Source organism: Rhipicephalus microplus, unplaced genomic scaffold (assembly GCF_043290135.1).
Source record: "Rhipicephalus microplus isolate Deutch F79 unplaced genomic scaffold, USDA_Rmic scaffold_21, whole genome shotgun sequence".
Classification (NCBI taxonomy): Eukaryota; Metazoa; Arthropoda; class Arachnida; order Ixodida; family Ixodidae; genus Rhipicephalus; species Rhipicephalus microplus.
This window is the reverse complement of record NW_027464594.1, coordinates 9110057-9131960: the sequence shown is the minus strand read 5'-3', so window position 1 is coordinate 9131960 and position 21904 is coordinate 9110057. Positions and strand designations below refer to the sequence as shown.

The 21904-nt window shown below is 46.0% G+C and overlaps 1 protein-coding gene and 1 long non-coding RNA gene across 3 annotated transcripts in view; one reads left to right on the top strand and one right to left on the bottom strand.

The window, feature by feature from the left end:
- LOC119179505 (uncharacterized) overlaps positions 1–21904 on the top strand; it is a 150330-nt gene that overhangs the window by 83441 nt on the left and 44985 nt on the right. The window lies entirely within an intron of this gene.
- The window catches only part of LOC142785333 (uncharacterized), a 58922-nt gene that overhangs the window by 31938 nt on the left and 5080 nt on the right, over positions 1–21904 (bottom strand). Inside the window, exons 1-2 of one of the 2 annotated variants that reach the window (XR_012888921.1) lie at positions 19638–19736; positions 16409–16533 (exon numbers count right to left, since the gene is read on the bottom strand). This is a non-coding gene — a long non-coding RNA (uncharacterized LOC142785333). Of the gene's footprint in view, positions 1–16408; positions 16534–19637; positions 19737–21904 lie in introns of those variants that run through there. The other variant, XR_012888920.1, reaches the window with a different exon arrangement.

Below are 21904 nucleotides of genomic sequence, written 5' to 3'. Positions count from 1 at the left end.
ATACGATTTCATAACAAAGTGCTCAGCATTTCATCGCAGCATAAATAATTCCTAAATTCGCAGATCTTTTGAAATGATACGTTGATGCTAAGGTTCAAAGTGCATAATCAAGTTTTAGTTAAATATATAAATATTCTGAAGTAATTATTGTTCTCCTTTGCTCAATTAGTATGAAATATCAGATTATAAATACCGTGAATGAATCGGGCATGTTCATTACGATAAGTAAAGATGTGTATCTGAAAAAGAAGTGAACAATAAACACGGAAAGCACGTGAAGATGAAACAACAATACTTAACAGCCTATAGAACATATATTGGTGTCAGTTCCTGAAACCAACACCCCACTTGCACTTTCGGCGAAATCCGAGCTGTAGAAAACCAAAACCATACACAAGCAATAAAGTGTAACTAAGAACGAACCAAAATAGATCAGAACGATCCGGCGCCTGGGTGACAAATGACGCTCAGTAAAAAAAGAAACATTTAATTTGTCTGATTTATGTAAAAAAACAAGTGTCAAGAAGAATAGAAGATCAAGAACAAACGAAAAAGCAGCAGAAAGCGAAACGACACGTGAGACAAAATCACCTAAAAAGTCGATTTCAGCAACCCTTAGTGTAGCTGAGGGCGCGCTTACACATTGATCGGCACTTTTTCCAATGAAAGCTCTTCAACAAACTCGCGTTCAGTCCTATTTTTGGTTCTTTTCCGAACTTTGGTTGCATCGAAATTCGATGTGCAGCCGCAGCACTTGCAGTGTTCGGCTAGGAAGCCACCAGCGTTGTCCAGTACATTCAGGTAGTCCTTCTTTGCGCATTCATCAAAAACATCCACCCGTTTGCCCTATGCAAAATCTCGCCTTTCGAAATTGTGCACCATGACTAATCAGCACATCATCATTACCATCATCATCAGCCTGACAACGTCCAGTGCAGGACAAAGGCCTCTCCCATGTTCCGCCAGTTAACCCGGTCCTGTGCTTGCTGCTGCCAATTTATACCCGCAAACTTCTTAATCTCATCTGCCCACCTAACCTCCTGTCTCCCCCTAACCCGCTTGCCTACTCTGGGAATCCAGTCAGTTACCCTTAACGACCAGCGGTTATCCTGTCTACGCGCTACATGCCCGGCCCATGTCCATTTCTTCTTCTTGATTTCAGCTATGATATCCTTAACCCCCGTTTGTTCCCTAATCCACTCTGCTCTCTTCTTGTCTCTTAAGATTACACCTGCCATTTTTCTTTCCATTGCTCGCTGCGTCGTCCTCAATTCAAACTGAACCCTCCTTGTAAGTCTCCAGGTTTCTGCTCTGTGGCTAAGTACCGGCAAGATACAGCTGTTATATACCTTCCTCTTGAGGAATAGTGACAATCTACCTGTCAGCACGCGTCACCCCAATGCTCCACTCGGCAAAGAAACAGGCTCTTAGAAAGTGTAGCAGATGTGGTTTATGACATTCTCTTTTTTGAGCTATGGCCGCCATTGCGCGCGCTAGCCTCCGCAATGGCCAGCAGTGAGTTGGCTCGGAGCGCCCCCACCAGATTGCGGTGATAGGTAGAAACAGCCCTCCATGCGCAGGCCGTAAAGGAAGCCAGCACATGCCTCCAGACCAGCCATGTTACCTACAATGTGGCGGCTGGGTGAAAGTACACTAGATGGCATTAGCGGTGCAGCTGCCTTTCGATTGGCTGCTGCGCGAGCGACGCGAAGTTGCACCGTACGGCGATAGTGATGCACCCTCTAGAGATTTATCCATACATCCAGGAATTTTGTAGCCCTTCTTCTTTCTATGGATCTACAACTTTTTATATTGATAGCAATTATATGGACACACTCAGCTGGACTGCATTTTGCCTCTGGCATCGCCATCACCCACCATATATATATATATATATATATATATATATATATATATATATATATAAATTGTAACGAGGCAGGGGCATGGCCCCATCATCGTAGACTAACTGAAGCGGAAAAAGCGGACTGAGCACGCGAAGGGCTGGCAGCCCTGGTGATTCTCACCTACTTGTAAATATTGGTAATACACTCATTTCTTTTTTCGGTGTGCTTGTAATCCACCGTAACAAATTGGTGGACGTGCTGGGTTACAAAGCGCCATCCAACGGAGCTCCGCAATGGTCGTCAAATTGGAGTTTCCATGATGAAACACGGGAATGATCCCACGGCCACCTCTCCATAGGCCTCGGCAGTGCCTCCACCATCCACGCCAACGCCTCCACCGGCCCCACCCCCAACCACGTACGCGCTGACGCATCCCAAACATCCTGGAACGTTCTGTGGTGTGGACGAAGTCGATGTCGACGACTCGATAGCCGACTATGAACGTACCAGTGCGCTCAACCGGTATTACCCGACTCTCATGCTGGCCAACGTGCTGTTTTACCTGAAAGGCACGACCAAAGTCTGGTACGAGAACCATGAGGAGGAGATCGGCAGTTGGGACACCTTCAAGGAGAAGCTTCGCGACTTATTTGGGAAGCCCATCGGTCGAAAGGCGGCTGCGAAGGAGGAGTTGTCTATACGTGCTCAGACGTCCACAGAGCCGTATGCCTCGTATATACAGTACGTGCTGGCTCTATGTCGTAAAGTCTACAACGATATGTCGCAGTCTGATAAGTTTAGCCACGCCCTCAAGGGGATAGCGGACGATGCGTTGAACCTGCTAATGAGACGGAACTGTGTGACCATCGAGGAAATTATTCAGGAATGCCGGCGTTTTGAGCTGGCTAAAAGCAGGCGCATTTCAAGATCACTCACTCGACTGCGGAACACCGCTGAAACGTCCTCCTGCGAAGATGGATTCACCTCTCGTCGGCAGCCTTCACCGGCGTCTGAAATTACGCGAATCGTCCGGCGGGAAATCGAAGCAATTACACCTGCTCTTCCCGCCAACGGCCACATCGATTTGCAAGTACCTCAGGTTCGCTTGGTACAGTCGATTGTGCGGGAAGGACTCAGCAATTTGGGCTTCGATGTGTGCGCGGTTGCTCAGTCTCGACCAAATAGCTTCCGTTCAAGCTCGCCGCCTCGTCCCAGGTCACCGCCCCAGGAACGGTCTTATCCACGCTCTCCAAATCTGGCAAAATAGAGAACTGCGGATGATCGTCCGATCTGCTTTAACTGCCGCCGCATAGGTCATGTCGCACGGTATTGCCACAACCACTGGTCTTCGTCCGGAACCCAGTATAACACTGCTCGCCGCGCCAACAGCTACCGCCTTTTCCAGCCCCCGGCGCCGATCACCGACAACTACCACCGCCTTTCACCCTATGCCTTCGATGCCCATGATACGCAGCACAGCCGCTAACCGTCGCCTCGACATCATCAGTCTCGTTCACCGCCTGGACGTCGCCTGTCGTCTCCTTCTACTCTACGACGACGACCTACCTCCCCGCTCAATTCCCACTAGGTAAACTAAGCGGTGCAGCTCTTAGAGGTGAAGCTGCATCCTCGATACCGAGCCCAAATTCTCTCCTTGTACTGCCGACACAACGAAATTTGATCGACGTCGACGTTGACGGCCTGACTGTTTCTGCACTTATTGACACTGGGGCGCATATTTCTGTGATGAGTGCCTGACTTCGTCACCGCCTTAAGAAAGTGCTTACACCGGCTGCTCCTGGCATCATACATGTCACCGACGGAAGAAGGATGTCATCACAGGAATGTGCACCGCACGCGTCACAATCGCCAATCACCCCACATCTGTTCTCTTTGAAGTTATTGAGCAATGCCCCAATGACCTGATTCTTTGATTGGATTTCTTGTCCACTCATGCCGCTCTCATCGACTGTGCAACCGGCGTTCTCCAACTTGAACTGCCTCGACTTGGGGCTGTACCATTCTCACCGTCACACCGCTTCAGTGCTGTTGATTATGTTCGGCTTTCACCGCAAGCCACCACGTTTGTGGCCTTAACGATATCCCCAGCTCTTCCTGACGGTGACTACATAGTGTCTCCAATAGTGGATGTACTCTTGGCCCAAAGTGTCGCTGTGCCGCATACCATTGTGACTATCTTGGACAACTACGTTCCTCTCACCGCTCCTCACCTTTAGTAGTTCGAGCCCAAGTTTCCCCGCTTGATGCATGTCGCATCGTGGCATTCGACCCTGAACACTCCTCGTCCCCTATTGCAGCCAGCCAAGCAAATGCACCTACCGACCAAATAACGATGATGATTGCCCCTGATCTTCTGCCCTGTCAGGCTGCGCAACTCTACTACGTTCTGACCATCTACCGAGATATTTTCGACATCAATGACCGCCCTTTAGGTCAAACGTCCGTCGTGCGTCATCAAATACATACCGACAATGCTAGTCCTGTTAGACGGTGACCATGTCGTGTTTCCCAGTCCGAACGCCAGATGATACAACGAAAAGGCGAGAAGACGCTCTCCAAAGGAGTCATAGAGGCCTCTTCAAGTCCATGGGCGTCACCTGTTGTTTTAGTCAAAAAGAAGGATGGCAGTTGGAGATTTTGCGTTGACTACCATGCCTTGAACAAGATAACCCACGAAGACGTATATCCGCTGCCACGAATCGACGGTGCCCTTAACTGCCTTCATGGCGCATGATACTTTTCATCTATAGATGTTGCGTTCAGGCAATTGGCAAATTTTTGTCGACAACTTAGACCGAGAAAAAACTGCCTTCGTCACACCAGCTGGCCTTTATCAGCTCAAGGTTATGCCTTTTGGGCTGTGCAACGCCCCGGCAACGTTCGAATGCATGATGGACTCTCTCCTCTGTGATTTTAAATGGTCCCTCTGCCTTTGCTACCTCTATGATGTGATAGTTTTTCCCAAACATTTGAAAGCCCCCTAACTCGTTTGTTGACCGTTCTAGCCGTTTTCCGTCGAGCGGGGCTCCAGCTGAACTCAAAAAAGTGCAATTTCAGCCGACAAGAAATCACGGTCCTTGGTCATCGCGTTAGTGCTGCTGGAGTCCAACCGGACCTTGACAAGATCAGCGCTGTGAAGAACTTTCCTCTGCCTTCTTCGACCAAAGATGTTCGTTGTTTTGTGGGCTTATGCTCGTACTTCTGACGTTTTATACGTAATTCCGCTACAATTGCACGACCACTAACTGATCTTCTCGAAAAGAACGCGCCGTTCTCGTGGGGCCAAGACCAAACAGCTGCGTTTGCCATGCTGATCAACCTGCTCACTTCACTACCAATACTGGCTCACTTCGACCCGTCCGCGACGACTAAAGTTCGCACAGACGCCAGTGCCCATGGCATCGGCGCCGTCCTCGCTCAACACCAAGGTGGCCAAACGCGTGTTATTGCGTATGCCAGCCGCCTTCTCTCCACATCTGAGCAAAACTATTCGATAACGGAGCGCGAGTGTCTTGCGTTGGTCTAGGCTGTAGCGAAATTTCACCCCTACTTCTATGGCCGGGAGTTTTCAGTTATTACGGGCCACCACGCTCTGTGTTGGTTGTCGTCGCTCAAGGACCCAACTGATCGCCTAGGCCACTGGGCTCTACGTCTTCAGGAGTATAACTTCGACGTAATTTATAACTCTGGCAGGTTGCATCAAGACGCTGATTGTCTTTCGCGCTATCCAGTGGACCCTGCTAGCCTCGCTGTTCATGAGAGCGATTCTTGTGTGCTTGCCATATCCGATTTGTGCGACATTGGTACAGAGCAGCGCCGAGACGCAACCCTCAAGACGGCCATTGAGCGAATATCTTCAGGACATTCCAACCCTTCGCTCCATCAATATGTCCTCCGCGACGAAATTCTGTATCGCCGCAACATGATGCCTGATGGCCCGGAATTTTCACTAGTTATTCCTCGACACCTACGTGCGACCATTCTTCAACATCTGCATGATGCTCCGACGGCAGGACACCTGGGGTTTTCCCGCACCTATCACCGCGTGCGGCAACGGTTCTTTTGGCCTTGCCTGTATAAATTTGTGCTCCGCTATGTCACTGCTTGCGAGCGCTGCCAGCGTCGCAAACGTCCTGCTCTCCGTACGGCTGCTCTGCTCCAACCTATCGACTTTACCCCAGAACCATTCTTCCGTGTCGGTCTCGACTTGCATGGTCCTTTTCCGACGTCCGTGTCAGGCAACAAATGGATCGCTGTTGCAACTGACAATGCGACCAGATAAGCTATAACTCGTGCCTTGCCAAGTAGCTGCGCTACAGACGTCACAGGCTTTCTACTGAATGACGTCATTCAGCGGCATAGGGCTCCGCGCCAGCTTTTGACGGATCGTAGCCGTCGCTTCCTCGCAAAAGTTATCGGCGAAATCCTCCGTAGCTGCTCTACCGAACATCATCTTAGTACTGCCTACCATCCGCAGACCAACAGTCTCACAGAGCACCTCAACTAAACTCTTACAGACATGTTGTCCATGTACGTCTCTTCTGACCACCGTGACTGGGACGCAACGCTTCCGTCCGTTACGTTTGCATACAATTCGTCAAGGCATGACACCACTGGCTATTCTCCGTTCTTTCTTCTGCACGGTTGCAACCCTGCGTTACCATTCGACACACTCCTTCTTTCTGATACCACCGAACCAATGGCGTATGCTCAGGACGTTGCTTCTCGAGCCGGCGTCACTCGCAAAATCGCGCACACTAGGCTCACTGCTTCGCAGGCCTCACAAACAGTCCGCTACGATGACTGGCACCGTGACGTTGACTATCCTGCTGACTCTCTCGTCCTACTTTGGACGCCGCATCGGCGTGAAGGCTTGTGCGAGAAGCTCCTCCCACGATACACAGGGCCCTACAAAGTTCTCCGCAAGGTCACCGACGTCGACAACCTCATCAGTCCCATTCAACCACACTCGTCTTCTGCCTCACCACTTACTGATGTTGTTTATGTGTCACGACTGAAAAACGGTACTATACTGCCAGTCCTGATTGACTTAGTGGCGCCGTCATGGCGCTTCGTCCGCCGGGGCTGATGTTACGAGGCAGTGGGCATGGCCCCACCGTCGTAGACTAGTCGAAGCGGAAGAAGCGGACTGAGTGCGCGAAAGCCTGGTAGCCCTGGTGGTAGTTCTCACCTACTTTTAAATATTGGTAATACACTCATGTCTTTCTTCCGTGCGCTTGTAATCCCCGTCACTATATATACATATATATACATATATATATATATATATATATATATATATATATATATATATATATATATATATATATATATATATATATATATGTATATATATATATATATATATATATATATATATATATATATATATATATATATATATATATATATATATATATATATATATATATATATATATATATATATGGTGGGGTGATATTCAATGGATCCGGTGGAAAATGCAGTATAAAAAGAGGTCGACAAACGTGCGAAAAAACACTAGTTTTACTAACGTTTCGGCAGGTGGGCCTGCCTTGGTCGGAGTGAATGATCGGACGGTCGGAGTGAATGATCGGTCGGAGTTTCACTCCGACGAAGGCAGGCCCACCTGCCGAAACGTTAGTAAAACTAGTGTTTTTTCGCACGTTTGTCGACCTCTTTTTATACTGTATATATATATATATATATATATATTTATATATATACACACACACACATATATATATATATATATATATATATATATATATATATATATATATATATATATATATATATAGCATCGAATGCGTTATTCGAAGGTCATAGGTTCGAATCCTTCTCACGGCTGGTTATTTTTTCACCCACTTTTCTTTGTTATTTACATTCCATTGGTTCTAATAACTTCCCCTGTACATTCCTTGGCACTACTGTCTGTTAGATCTCATTAATATTGTGTCAAAACACGGAAAAACGAGCCCTTAGGTATACACTTCTTTTTCTTATATATATATATATATATATATATGTGTGTGTGTGTGTGTGTGTGTGTGTGTGTGTGAATGCAAGAAAAAATCCAGCACAAGACTCCGGCGTGCGATGTCGAACGTTGCACCTCTGTGTCGTGAGCGCGAGGCGTTATTCACGAGCTATGGAGGAGCACGTGCTTGAAGATTCAAACAGCAAGCTATTTATATCTACCACTTACCGCTGGTGCTGAGCATCTTAGCGGGGTAAGGGGGCAACTACCGTGTGGTCAGCATTACCAGAAAGATGAATGAGCCCGCACCTTCTAAGGTCTCTAGATGAAACAAGTTTCTTTTATCTAGGGACCTTAGCGTCGTCACATATTCACGACGCGGCGGCACGCGCTCATCTCCCACGCGTACTTTTCCCCGTGTGGAGAGGGGCTGTACGCTCTATTGCGCACCCTTATTTAGCACGACATGGTAGCAATGATAGAAAAATAGACTGTGGAGTAATCACATCGGTCAACTCCAGCTGTATAACTAGTTTTTCTGCGATGGTTCTTCATTTTGTACGGGCTATTTTGATATCTTTCAAGATTTTCACGTCAGAGTGAAGAGTTATATGCGCAGTACAATCTGTTGATTGTGCGCGAAAGGACTGAAGTGATTGTTTTGGCTCTGTAGTGATCTGCTTGTCGGGGAACGCCGACACCATTTGCGAATATTGTTGCCCCGGCCTGTTGTGAGGTCCGTGCTGTGATTACATATTTGCGTACGGAAGAATCGCCGGCTTTTTCCATTTAAGGGAAGTGGTGCGTAGCTTACGTAGCAACTTTGAGGAGTGAAGCTATCATCAGAACACGGTGTTGAAAGTTCCAAAACGGCTGCACAAACGTGTAAAAAAAGCGGAGCGACACGCCCGGAATCCACACTGATGAAACTGTTCAAGCGGAGTGTACATTGCAGTTAGATTGATGACTAACCGCTCGTTAGTCATCAAAGTACCCCGTCTTGGCCTTACTACAACTTACAGAAAGTAGCTGATATTACCAGCTATAAATACGTCATTTTTGTTCTAGCTGCTTTCTAAGAATACATACCGACAAACTCAAACCCCTAAGGACGTCCAGGAGACGAGCGTTTTCGTACTGCTACCGATAAGACAGATATATGATTTGTTTTTGCACATTGTTCTAGGTGCGATGACGTTTAGTGAATCAAATAAGCCGCAACGAAGTCATCTCGCTCGGGCTTCTACATGAAAATTCATACAGATGTCCGAGTGCATATGACTATTGACACCAAAAGAGCCCCTTCCGACCACCTGGTATGTAGTTTCGGTGGTACAGAATGTTGTCTCGCATAGAAAAGTGGGCTGCTTGACAGCATACATGTGGAAGAGACAGCAGATAGATCGGTGAGGTAGTCGAGTAACAAGGCAAGGTATGCATCTTTACACCGCTCCGAAAGCATGTCAGTGGTGTCGAGGGGTGAGAACGTGGTAAAAACGGGGGACATAGAAGCCACATTCGGTGTTATTGGTGAGCGAAACAGTGCATCGGCATTCGCATGCTTGCGACCGGAACAACATACGACACGAATATCGTATTCTTGCGATCGAAGTGCCCAACGGCCCAGGCGTCCCGACGCATCTTTCAAGGTAGAAATCCAACATAAAGCGTGGTGGTCTGTGAACACGTCGAAAGGATGGCCGTAAAGGTATGGGCGAAACTTCGTCAACGCCCACATTATCGCCAAACCCTCCTTCTCTGTCACGGAGTAATTTAATTCAGCTTTTTTGAGAGCCCGACTTGCATAGGCAACTACGTATTCAGCTTGAATGTCTTTCCGTTAGACACGTGCGAATTTTGTGGAGAGGAGCAAGGTGTGTCCAGAAATCAGATGAAAAGGCTGCGATGTCGTCCAGGTAACAAAAGCAAGTCTTCCACTTGTGGCCTCGCAGGATGGTATCAATCATGCGCTCATATGCCCTAGGTGCCTGGTAGAGCCCAAATGGCATGACATTGAACTCATATAAACCATCGGGCGTGACAGAGGCTGTTTTAGGGCGATCACGTTCAGCCATTGGCACTAGCCAATAATTTGAGCGCAGATCCAAGGATGTAAAGTACTTGGCACCTTGTAAACAGTCAGGAGCATTGTCTTCTCGTAGTAACGGGTAGATGTCTCTTTTCGTAATCTTGTTTAGGCGGCGATAGTCAGGGCGAAATCAAATGGTGCCATATTTTTTTAACCAGTACCTCAGGAGATGACCAAGGGCGTTGAGAAGGTTGTGTACTTCCACGTTGAAGCCTGTCATCTACTTGCACCGTAATGACGCGGCTCTCTTCGGTGGAAGCGGGGTAAGGATGCTATCGCAGGGCCAAGTGTGAGGTGGTGTCAATAGTACAACTGATAGTCCTGGTGTGGCCTAATAAAGGTTGTTGAAAGCTGAAAGAGAGAAACCAATTAAGGAGAGCAACAAGTTGGCGGCGACAAGAGGGGGGGCGGTCTATGTCTATGGTGTTGTCGAAGGCTGGCGAACTTGATGGCTTAGACGCATGAGTGAATGTAGCAATGTGACTACATGGGGTTTCATCGGGAATATCAAGATGATCTATATGATCGACAAGTTGTACATAACCTAAAGCTTTAGCAAAGTGTGACGTTGGGCGAATCGGTGCATAGCTTAGTAAAATAATGCCAGCGTAACAAACACTAGCAAGGAAAAAAAGGAGGCAGGATAGAACGCAGGACCTTCAACTCGTTTATTTTACTCGCATCACCCAATTATATATGCTTCCAGTATGCGCACAAGAAGGGAGCACAACACAAGCGATTATCACTTTGCACACACAAAAGCCTAAACAGAAGAAAGCTATAGCACAGCGCTATCTGAATATTTTTTATTTCTTCATTTGTGCAACAATACAAGATTCTCATGGTGCTGATGGCAAAATGTCACGTTAGCATAAACGTCAACTGACTAGGTCTCCAGCACCATACACGCACTCACTACACATAATAATCACTTGCGTGTGGTGAATAATTGACAAACGTACTAGCACGCCTAAATAAACAGTATACATTTCATTAGGATAGTGGTGAAATTAAATAAAAAAGAAGAAATGTGGCTGTAACTTAGTACGAGATACATCATATACATAAATAACATAGAATTATTAGGAAAACAGACTCACAGACATATTGACAATAATAGCATTGCAATGAACCATCACAAAGAATAAATAAATATGCATAATAGTCACCTAAATGAATGCTTTAAATAAGTAAAAAATTAAAAGATGTATTTATGAAAGTTCAGTAACAGGTACTCGTTCTTGTGCGAAATGATCGATGGGACACTGACGCATTCGTTCTCTTTCTTTTGTATGTGGTATGCCTCCAGTACTTCAGGTACAAACGTTTCCCTGCTCGTCCTAACACATGCATCTCTCGGAATAGTGGTGTGCAGCCGCAAGAAGCACAATGTAACGACAGGTGTGAACCCACGCCATTTTTTATTGATACGATATGCTCCCTAAGGCCATCATTAACACAGCGTTCTGTTTGGCCTATATACACCTCGCCACAGCTCAACGTAATTAAATTAATAACGTCGACTATGCAACGCAGAACTGGCCGGGCGTGCTTCTTTTCACATGAAAGGTTAGCTTTCTGTGAACAAATGCGGGCACAGACCTTCGACAGCTTGTTGGGTGCCGAGCAGATCACCATCGACAACAGGTTTCATTCCAAGGTGGCGATCTTCTGTGCGAAGGGACCAAACAAACTACTGCGGTGGTACGAAAAGTGCTCAGAATTTAACAGTGATTCTGCTGAAAGGTAAAGTATGTTTTCGCTAACATAATCCAGCGAATAAAAAAGGCCTTTGCTGACGAATCTTCACTTGTTTGGAACCAAACGGCCCTTACTTTTTAAATAACCCTCGTAAAGATATTATGATTATGTAAAGATATTATTTTTAGGCCAACGGTGCATAGTCATCAAAGGTACTGATGAGACGATGGACGAAGCCAGAAGCTGGATTCACATTTTCATTTTTCACTACCTACTAACTGTCTGCCTCACTCCTCTCATTGGTGTCATACAAAACTACCTCGTTCTGAATACATAGCTCACAACAATATTTAGATAATAGCTGTTACTACACAATATTATCATAAACATGTACAGCCGCCTTTTCTTTACCTGAATGCCAGAGCAGAGATCACCGATCTAATAAGCGCCGGTTGATGGCGTCGTAGTGTCTAGTTTTCGGAACATCGTGGCAGAAGGCGGCTGTATGAAAGTGTCCATCCCACATACGCACATATCCTCTCTTTTTTTTTGTCACCGCGCTTCATTATAGGCCACTTACATTTGGGTGGTTGAGGCTCACTCGCTCATGATAAAAAAGTGGGTGGCTGTAAAAACATTGCCCAACCCTAATTATACTTATCGAGTGCACTGAATTTTTGTTGTGTTCAAAATCAAGGTACCTTTAAAACCTCCATGTTATGTTTAATATCTGTTATAAAGAACAAATATTATTACAGTACAAATCTTTATTCAAACTGACCTAAGTGAAAGCTAAAGTTAATTTGAAGTATTGTACTGGTCTCAGCACATCCTTGTGTATTTCTATGGAGAAAACCTCTCCATGATTTGAACGTATTGATATCTACAACAAAAATAAATTGAGCTGGGAGCCCCTTGTTTTTGTCCCTGCTTGCAGAAGTCTGTCTAGAGTGATCACAATATTTTGAAAAATGAAACCAAACTAAATTCACTAGAGGTGCAAAACAACGGAACAACATCCTTTCTCAGCAGATAAGATTTTCTAAGCTCAACTGAAACCCTTCGGCATGCTACAAACGATAATCAAGAAGTCGCAATGGAAGAAACGCAAGTGAATGCAAATTACTCATTACTTGTCATTTTGTTTATGGTAACTCTGCCATGTAAATAGGCATGTTTTGAAGCATAAATATTCACATATATTTCAACATTAAGGCTTACTGCTCGCACACATGTCGATGCTGTTTTTGGCGTAATAGTGAATGGCCAATTATGTTCACTGTTAGAGCTCCATGAACTGAATTCGCGAATTCATCTGCTACAAATTCGTAGTAGCTCTTAGTTCACAATAATGAGTCCAGATGTGGCTTTTTTGTATTCTGCCCACGCATTTTGGTACAATGTACGCTCATCCTAGTGCCTACCCATCAATTTGAACAATTTCACAGTACCCTTCGAGTACGAATTAACGAGCTTTTACTTTGTGTGTTGTTTGTATGTTGGTCAAATTCATTTACAAAACAAATTGCTTACACTAATTCAACAGTTGATGACCTTTTTTTCTGGACAGTGTGCGTTAACATATGTATATATATTGCGAAAGTTCACTGAACAGAGCTGAGAACAGAGCGGTATACATCATAGACAATCTCATCCACATCTTATATGCGTTTGCGCTCTGCCACTTTTCGTACTGGGCGGCCATTCATAACTGGCATGTTGCAGAGAAGAATAAGCTCAATTACCTCATAAGAAAGGTCTTTAAGCTCGCGCTCTGCTTGCCTGTATTCACTCGCACTGACAACCTGCGCAAGCTTGGTGTTCACAATACACTCGAAGAGATAATCAAGGCGCAACAGCCCTCACACTTGCAGAGGTTTTTCGGAAGCAAATCGGGCCGCAAAATACCTGACAATTTGGGTCTCAGTTGCACTGACCAGTGCCCATGTTCCGTGCGGATTCCCAAAGACATCAACTGAACATCGCACCCATTCCCCGCAATATCCACCCTGCGCAAAAATTCGGTCAACGTAGGGCCAGGAGTAGAGCTCTGCTGGACCACGTCAGTAGCAATCCCACTGATGCAAGCTTTGTGGGTGCTTCACCATATGTCCTACAAGAGGCATTCGCTGTTTCCATCATCAACCTCAATTCCAGGTTTACTTGCTCCACCACGGTACGCACGTCGAAGCCCGCGATTGCCGAACAGGTCTCAATCTCGCTTGCTATGATAGATAGTAGCAGAGTCAATATACAGTGACTCAAAGGCGGCTATCAAAGCCTACGAAACCGAGATGGTTGCCCCTCAGGCACTTTGCGTTCTCCAAAGCGTCAATAGTATCACGACCCATTCTTTCACTTGGTTTCCCGCTCACCTGTGGTCGATTGAGAACTCTAACCCTAACGAGGGCGCACACGAGGCCGTGCAAGGGCTCACTGACCACGCCGTTTCCGCAGTCACTCTGCCTTGCGGAGAACCCTTACTTACGTTCAATAAAATAACAAAACACTTCTATCTGTAAATACGGGTATTCCTCATCCCACACCCTGCCTTGTGCTTGGCACAGGCAGTTACCCTTAGACTATTGCAAGCCAGTGTGTACCCTAACATTGCCGTTCTTCATGCCATGTACCCTGAACGGTTTCCGGATTGCTCTGTCTGTGGACGATTAGCAACATTCAGAAATGTGTTGTGGGAATGTGAAGCCATTGGCTCGGCCTTCAGCTAAGACAGCTGGGCAGTGCTCTTTCACAGCCCCAAACTTAACGATCAAATCCTGGCCGTCCGAGTGCCCGCGAACGGGCCGCCATGCTCGGCTTGACAGCCACTGCGTGGGATTAGCCTTGTGCGGCGGGGTCCCCATGCGTCTTCTCAGAACCAAAATAAAGTTTTTAATCAATCAATAAATCATGTGCTTTACAATTTCCTCAGCCTGTTAGAACACTGCCCCAAACGTCCTTATAGGAACGCTTTCAATCTCCTACTCCCATCATGGAGTGTTTTGTATTCCAAAGTATTGACCCGGAAAACCCGGAGGATGACGTGCAAGTGACCTCTGCAAGACATGTCTCTCTTAATGAAGGTTGATGATGATGATGCCCTAAAAGCATGTCTTACACCCTTCTATATATGAAGGATTGGTAAAGAAACGAGCAATTAGACAGATGACATCACACAAATACTTAAATCTAATGAATTAGGAATGGTTAGAAAAACAAACTTTACTAATTGAGAGATTTTCAATCAAAACCGCCTTGATTCGATTAAAAAAACTTGCTACAGCAGAACAGATATCCCAGTGACAATGACTTCATAAGGAGGCTCCCAAGGAGAGAATACTAGAAATATTAAAATTCAATCCAATTCGAGAAACAGCCGCTTTATAAATGTTTTATTCATAGCCAGTGAGTTTACTACACGATAATAAAAAAAATCTTGATTGTTTTATCCTTGTTACAGAATGAGCAAACAGGAAAAGGCGCCAGACCAGCTCTAAGCATATAGTTATTTAGTTTTGTAAGCCTAAAGCGTAATTTCTTAAACATAACTTCTTCTTTGCGTGTTGCCCAGAACGTGCTACGCCAAGTAAACAAGAAGTGAATATATTCGTTTAGGTGAGTGAATAATATTTTACCAGAGTCTTCAATCATGGCACGCCTTCCAAATCTGTCACAGTGCTGTAGCGGGAATAAGAGAAAGTACCGGACCACTGATCACGGCTAGTGTCTGCCATTTCATTCATTTTTACACCATTGTGTCCTAGAACCCAGATCAATCTAAATATAGTTATACGAGTTGGGACCAGAAAATGAAACTTCCGTGATAAATACGAATAACTATTGGAGGCGAGCGCCGAACACAGTGATAACGAATTGGTAACTACTGCCACACTTGAGGCTGGCGAAAATTCTGCCGAAAATTCTGCCGAAAATACTGACGAGAAATCTGGAAGTCTTAGGGAGGTGGACCAGTGAAAAGCCTTAGATAAAGTGCTAATAATGCGAGATTTCCCTTCTGATGGTGAAGCATCTGTACCTATATATATATATATATATATATATATATATATATATATATATATATATATATATATATATATATATATATATATATATATATATATATATATATATATATATATATATATATATATATATATATATATATATATATATATATATATATATATATATATATATATATATATATATATATATATATGTAGCTTTAGCACTACCGTAGCTGTCTCTCCAATTGTATTGCAACAGTCTTCGCATTCACAACAATCTATACTCAGTGAGAGAAAGAAGAGCTGCTAAATAGGCAATACTACAACCTCATTCACTACCCATTTATATGTGATACCGTATGCAAAGTGTGACACGTAAACTGAAGTATTGTATGTGCACCTCATCACATGGACCATCCAAGACATTTGAAATCTGCGCACTTCCTTTAAACTGAGTAATTCATAAACGCATAAACAATAGTTAGGGCACCAAAACTTACATCTTGAACACACCGTAAACAATCTCTGTTTTCAGTTTAAGGATCCCATTTGTCCGCCTAGTAATTATTGATGGCACATGGGGCTATCACTAAGGCAAACTGTTGAGCTTCTTTCGACTTGATTTGGGTAGCTTGGAAACGAATGGTCTCTCTTTTGTCCAGTTTTTTAGAAGAGAAAAAATAAACCAGACTAATGAAGAGGGCAAGAAAGAAATAATGAACGAAAATTGGTTCAATAAATAAAGTGTCTTGAGTCATACCTTGCGAGGAATTTGGCCCATGAGTTTACTTTCTGTGATGACACAATTTCCGCTGACTTGAAGTAGGTTCAAAGATAAAAAACCTCCAAGCGTCACTGATATGAGCAGTTTTTTGAAGGCTGCGGCTGGGTTGGAAGAGGGGAAACAGTCGTGGCTACTTTGAGAGAAGTGTTATTGGATTTATGAAGCATGTATGAAAGGAATTTGTACGGAAACACCGCATAAAAAAGGTAGCACGGAAATTACCCCACTTTTTTGAGAATTTGCTTAAGTGACGTGCTCCAGAGAACAAACCTGGTTAATCACTCATCTGGATACACTATACTGTTATTGATATTACAAACGAGCACTCCGAAAAAGCGCGCGCCGCCGAATTATAGCGACAGTAACAATACCAAGCGCAGAGAGGCGCTTCAAGGTCGACGATAAAGGAGAAAACAAACACTCAAAGACTCCCTGGTCGCGCCGTTTCTTCTCCCCTCGGAAGCGTAGTTCGCCGACTAACCTCCTCACATCGGCGGCCGAGCAAGCCTTGGAAGGTTCTCGAGGGAAAGGGCCGGAGTGATGCCAGTTGCGTCATGTGTCGCGAACGGCCCTCGAAACGTCTCGCGCTTTCCCCAACCAGCCTTCGCTGCGCATCGCGCCGACGGGAACGATGGGAATTTTCTGGAATCTAGCGCGAAGGGTATTTAACCGAGCAGCAGAGATGGGAGATCAGGAGAAGAAGGAAGTTAGCGCCAGAGTGCGTAGGGTGTTCTGCCGTGTCTCTCGGCGAAGGTTTTGTCCTTAGTGACAAAGCAGGAAAAGAAGGAATGTTGCGCTAGTGTGCGTAGGGTCTTTTCGCTGTGTGGGCGAAACCCTTTGTCCTCAGTCACAAAAGAGGAAATGAAGAGGATTTTCACCTGAGGGGTGAAGACTCGTGCTAGAAGCAGAAAAGTGTGAGACTACCGTCAGAGAGCGCAGATACGTGCTGCAGTCGCAACGCGTGGGAAGCCGACGTGTTAACGGCGAAGTTTGGTGCTTGGAGAGCGGCCAAGTGAAGACGTAAGGTTTCCTGGAAATTAAACTTCGGGGGCAGCGGAACAACAACCGCGCTGGACTTTGAGTGAGTGATTCTTGGAAGAGTATCATTCACTTTGTTCCAAGGACTTTGGACAATAAGTTTTCGAACGCTTTAGTCTTGAAGTGTCTTGGTTCTTCGATGCATGCGATTGCATTGTATTGCATATTGTTGTTTCTGTCCGTTGTTTCGAGTGTGGCTGATTGTACTGTGCAGTACGTTACTTGATTGGTGACATATTGTATTCAACTATTGTCGAGTGGGAATATTTGTGTATCGTTTTGATCTGCCATAATTGAGAATATAATTTTGTTTTGTTTATCAACTCTCCGCTCTGACTTGTTCTTTGGGCCACAGCCGGCGTCTGCTGGCGCACCAAATAGGACCACTTCTGAATTGTCCACGCTTTGGTGGTGCAGTTTGGAGGGCCGATACTTCGGCCCTTGAAATTAGCCCAGCGATCACCTCCCTAATTAACGGGACCTGTCACAATTAATCCGGCGTATGCGACAAGACCTTTTTGATGCAAAGTGTGTCAAAAGTAGTGAGAAAGAGCCTTGAGTCGTTGATAGTGCTATCGGAACAATTTTGTGTGTTGCTCAGTGTTCTCGTTAACGAGTGGGCGGAGAGTGTTTCGATAGACTGAGTTGGCAGATATCTTGAGCCCCGCAACGGTGGTCTAGTGGCTAAGGTACTCGGCTACTGACCCGCAGGTCGCGGGTTCGAATCCCGGCTGCGGCGGCTGCATTTCCGATGGAGGCGGAAATGTTGTAGGCCCATGTGCTCAGATTTGGGTGCAGGTTAAAGAACCCCAGGTGGTCGAAATTACCGGAGCCCTCCATTACGGCGTCTCTCATAATCATATGGTGATTTTGGGACGTTAAACCCCACATATCAATCAATGAATTGGCAGATATCTTGTGCACGTGGCTAGAGTTTTATTTGAGAGGCACCATGGATCTGGAGAAGTTAGTAACTCTTGGTGAGAATATGGGCCTTTCTGTCGCCGAACTACGGGAGTGGGTAAGCCAGAAGGAGAAAGAGCCGGTGCAGAGAGAAAGGCTGGCCGCTGGAAGGGCGAAAGAAGAAAGACAGGCAAAGGAGCGACGGCTGAAAGAAGAAACAGAGGCAAAGGAGCGACAGCTGAAAGAAGAAAGAGAACAGCAATTGAAGTTGGAGCTGGAGAGAGAAAACTTGGCAGCAGAAAAGGCTAGAGAAGAAAGAGAGGCAAAGGAGCACCAGCTGAAAGAAAAAAAGAGGGGCAAAGGAGCGACCACTGAAAAAGAAAGAGAGAAGAAGATGGCTGAAAGGGAACGGCAGGGGCAGCACGAGATGGAACTTGAGCGGCTCCCTTTGCAACAGCGGAGCGAAACTCCCGTCCAAGCTAGGGTTGAAAGCAGCGAAAGGGAAGATAATGGCTTCCGCTTGAACCCAAGCAAGCTGCTCGTAGCGTTCGATGAAATGAAGGACGACCTTGACGCATACCTTCACAAATTTGAGACGATAGCAAGGTGCCAGAATCGGCCGGAGCATCAATGGGCAACTGCTCTGAGTACCTGTTTGAGTGGTGAAGCGCTCAGTGTGAACGGTAGGCTAACGCCGACCGATGCAGCCAACTATGCAAAGGTGAAAGTTGCTTTGCTGAAGCGATTTAAATTTACTGTGGAAAGTTTCTGGGACAGACTTCGGACAGGAAAGCCAGCTGATGGTGAGACGGCTACGCAGTACGCTGCCCGACTTAGCCATTATATTGACAGACGCATCGACTTTTCAGGGAGAGCACAGGAGTACGATGAGCTTAGAGAACTTCTTAATAGAGAGCAATTTCTCACCAGTTGCCACCCAAGCCTGTCGCTGTACTTGAAACAGATGAAAGCTGAGTCACTTGAAGACATGCTTGAATTGGCTGATCAATTCTTGGAAGCGCAAGGTGGCACAAATTTGGCCAGAGGCACGAAGGAGTGTCCCAAAGATTTGAAGAAATCGGCACCCGAACAAAAGAAACATGCACCGAAGAGTGTTCCGCGATGTTTTCTGTGTAACAGAGTAGGTCATCGCGCTAAAGGCTGTCGAATTAAATTTACCAGCCCTACGGGGTTAAAATTTTTCAAATCTGGTCAGACTGGGCACAAGGCAGACGCATGTCGTAATGGAGCAAGTCGAACTCACCAGGTATCCTGTGTGCAAGTGGCACCAAAAGCCGATGATGATGTCGTCACCAACGGGTTTGTAGAGCTCAAAAATGGGAAGAAACTTCCTATTTTTGTTGCTGCAATGACAAAACAGCCAACCGGTGTTACGAAGGGAATGCCAACGCTGCCTGGAAAAGTTGCGGGCAAGAAGATTACGGTCTTAAGGGATACTGGTAGCTCCACGGCTATCGTGCAGAGAAATTTGTACGGGAGAGTGAGTTAACAGAAAAAACGAAACCGGTTTGCCTAATTGACAGCACGGTTCGGATGCTTCCCGAAGCAGAGATTGAGGTTGAAACCCCTTACATCATTGGGAAGGTTATTGCCCTATGTATGACGACCCCCCTGTACGACCTCATCATCGGAATCATCGACGGGGCGCGAGGGCCGAATGATCCAGAACGTTTGGGGGAAGACCCGAAGATAGAGCCCTCTCTAACCCAGGGACCGCGAGATACAGTGGAGGAGCATCCCGTGAAGGATTTCACTCGAGCACAAGGTGAAGCCCGTGTGCAAGAGACAGTGAATAGAGATGATCGTGTTGAATGTGTTAACGTGCTGGGCAGCTGGACTTACGTCATCATGACCTCAACCGACCGACAGTGTAAAGGTGACGGAGTCGGCCAGCTAGGCCCAATGTCGTGACATGAAGAAGCTGGTGAACAACCAGACAAGATCGGTTGGACGTTATGACCCGTTAGCGGTGTCGGAAGTGACAACGATGGCTGAGACGCCGCCTCAGATACCGTCATTTAAAAGGGCTCGCGGTAACAGAACAAGGAAAAATAAGAAGAGATCGAGCGAGCACCGCAAGAGAGGGCGCAAGCACTGCTCCAAGTACACAGGATAGGTGCTGAGATCGAATCGGAATGTGTTTGGTAATGATGAACCTCAATGTGTTGTGTTGTTATCCTGTGTCACAAGTGCATGTCAAGCGAGTCAAAGTGTTTCTTGCGGTGATGCGATGTATAGAATTGTACAAATGTTGTAAAGACTGAACTTTGTACATTTGTATTTGTTGGGATTATGCGATGGAGTGTTGTATTCGTGTAGCTGCAGTTATACTTCATGTATTGTGAGATTGAACTGTGACATGCAATTGTATTGAGTGTTCTACTGTGATTGTGACGCGACGTGAGCGATGGACTATGTTACAGTATTTAAAGTTGTGGTGACTGTTCGCACTCGTTTTTGTGGTTTTGAATATTGTGTAATAATATTCTAAAGTGGGGGCAGTGTCACAAACGAGCGCTCCGAAAAAGCGCGCGCGCCGAATTATAGCGAGAGTAACGACACCAAGCGCAGGAAGGCGGCTCAAGTCAACGATATAGAAAAAAAAACATCGAAAGACTCCCTGGGCGCGCCGTTTCTTCTCCCCTCGGAAGCGTAGTTCACCGACTAATCTCCTCACATCGGCGGCCGAGCAAGCCCTGGAAGGTTCTCGAGGGAAAGGGGCGGAGTGATGCCGAGTTGCGTCATGTGTCGCGGACGGCCCTTGAAACGTCTCGCGCTTTCCCCACCCAGCCTTCGCTGCGCATCGCGCCGACGGAAACGATGGGAATTTTCTGGAATCTAGCGCGAAGGGTATTTAACCGAGCAGCAGAGATGGGAGATCAGGAGAAGAAGGAAGTTAGCGCCAGAGTGCGTAGGGTGTTCCGCCGTGTCTGTCGGCGAAGGTTTTGTCCTTAGTGACAAAGCAGGAGAAGAAGGAATGTTACGCTAGTGTGCATAGGGTCTTTTCGCGGTGTGGGCGAAGCCTTTTGTCCTCAGTGACAAAAGAGGAAATGAAGAGGATTTCCACCTGAGGGGTGAAGACTCGTGCTACAAGCAGAAGAATGTGAGACTACCGCCAGAGAGCGAAGACGCGTCCTGCTGTCGCAACGCGTGGGAAGCCGACGCGTTACCGGCGAAGTTTGGTGCTTGGACAGCGGCCAAGTGAAGACGCGAGGTTTCCTGGAAGGGAAACTTCGGGTGCAGCGGAACAACAGCGCTCGACTTCGAGCGAGTGATTCTTGGAAGAGTATCATTCAGACTTTGTTCCAAGGACTTCGACTGAATAAGTTTTCAAATTTTTTAGTCTTTAAGTGTCTTGGCTGTTCGATGCATGCGATTTCATTGTAGTGCGTATTGTTGTTTGTGTCCGTTGTTTCGAGTGTGGCTGGTTGTACTGTGTAGTACGTTGTTTGATTGGTGACATATCGTATTCAACTATTGTCGAGTGCGCATATATGTGTATCATTTTGA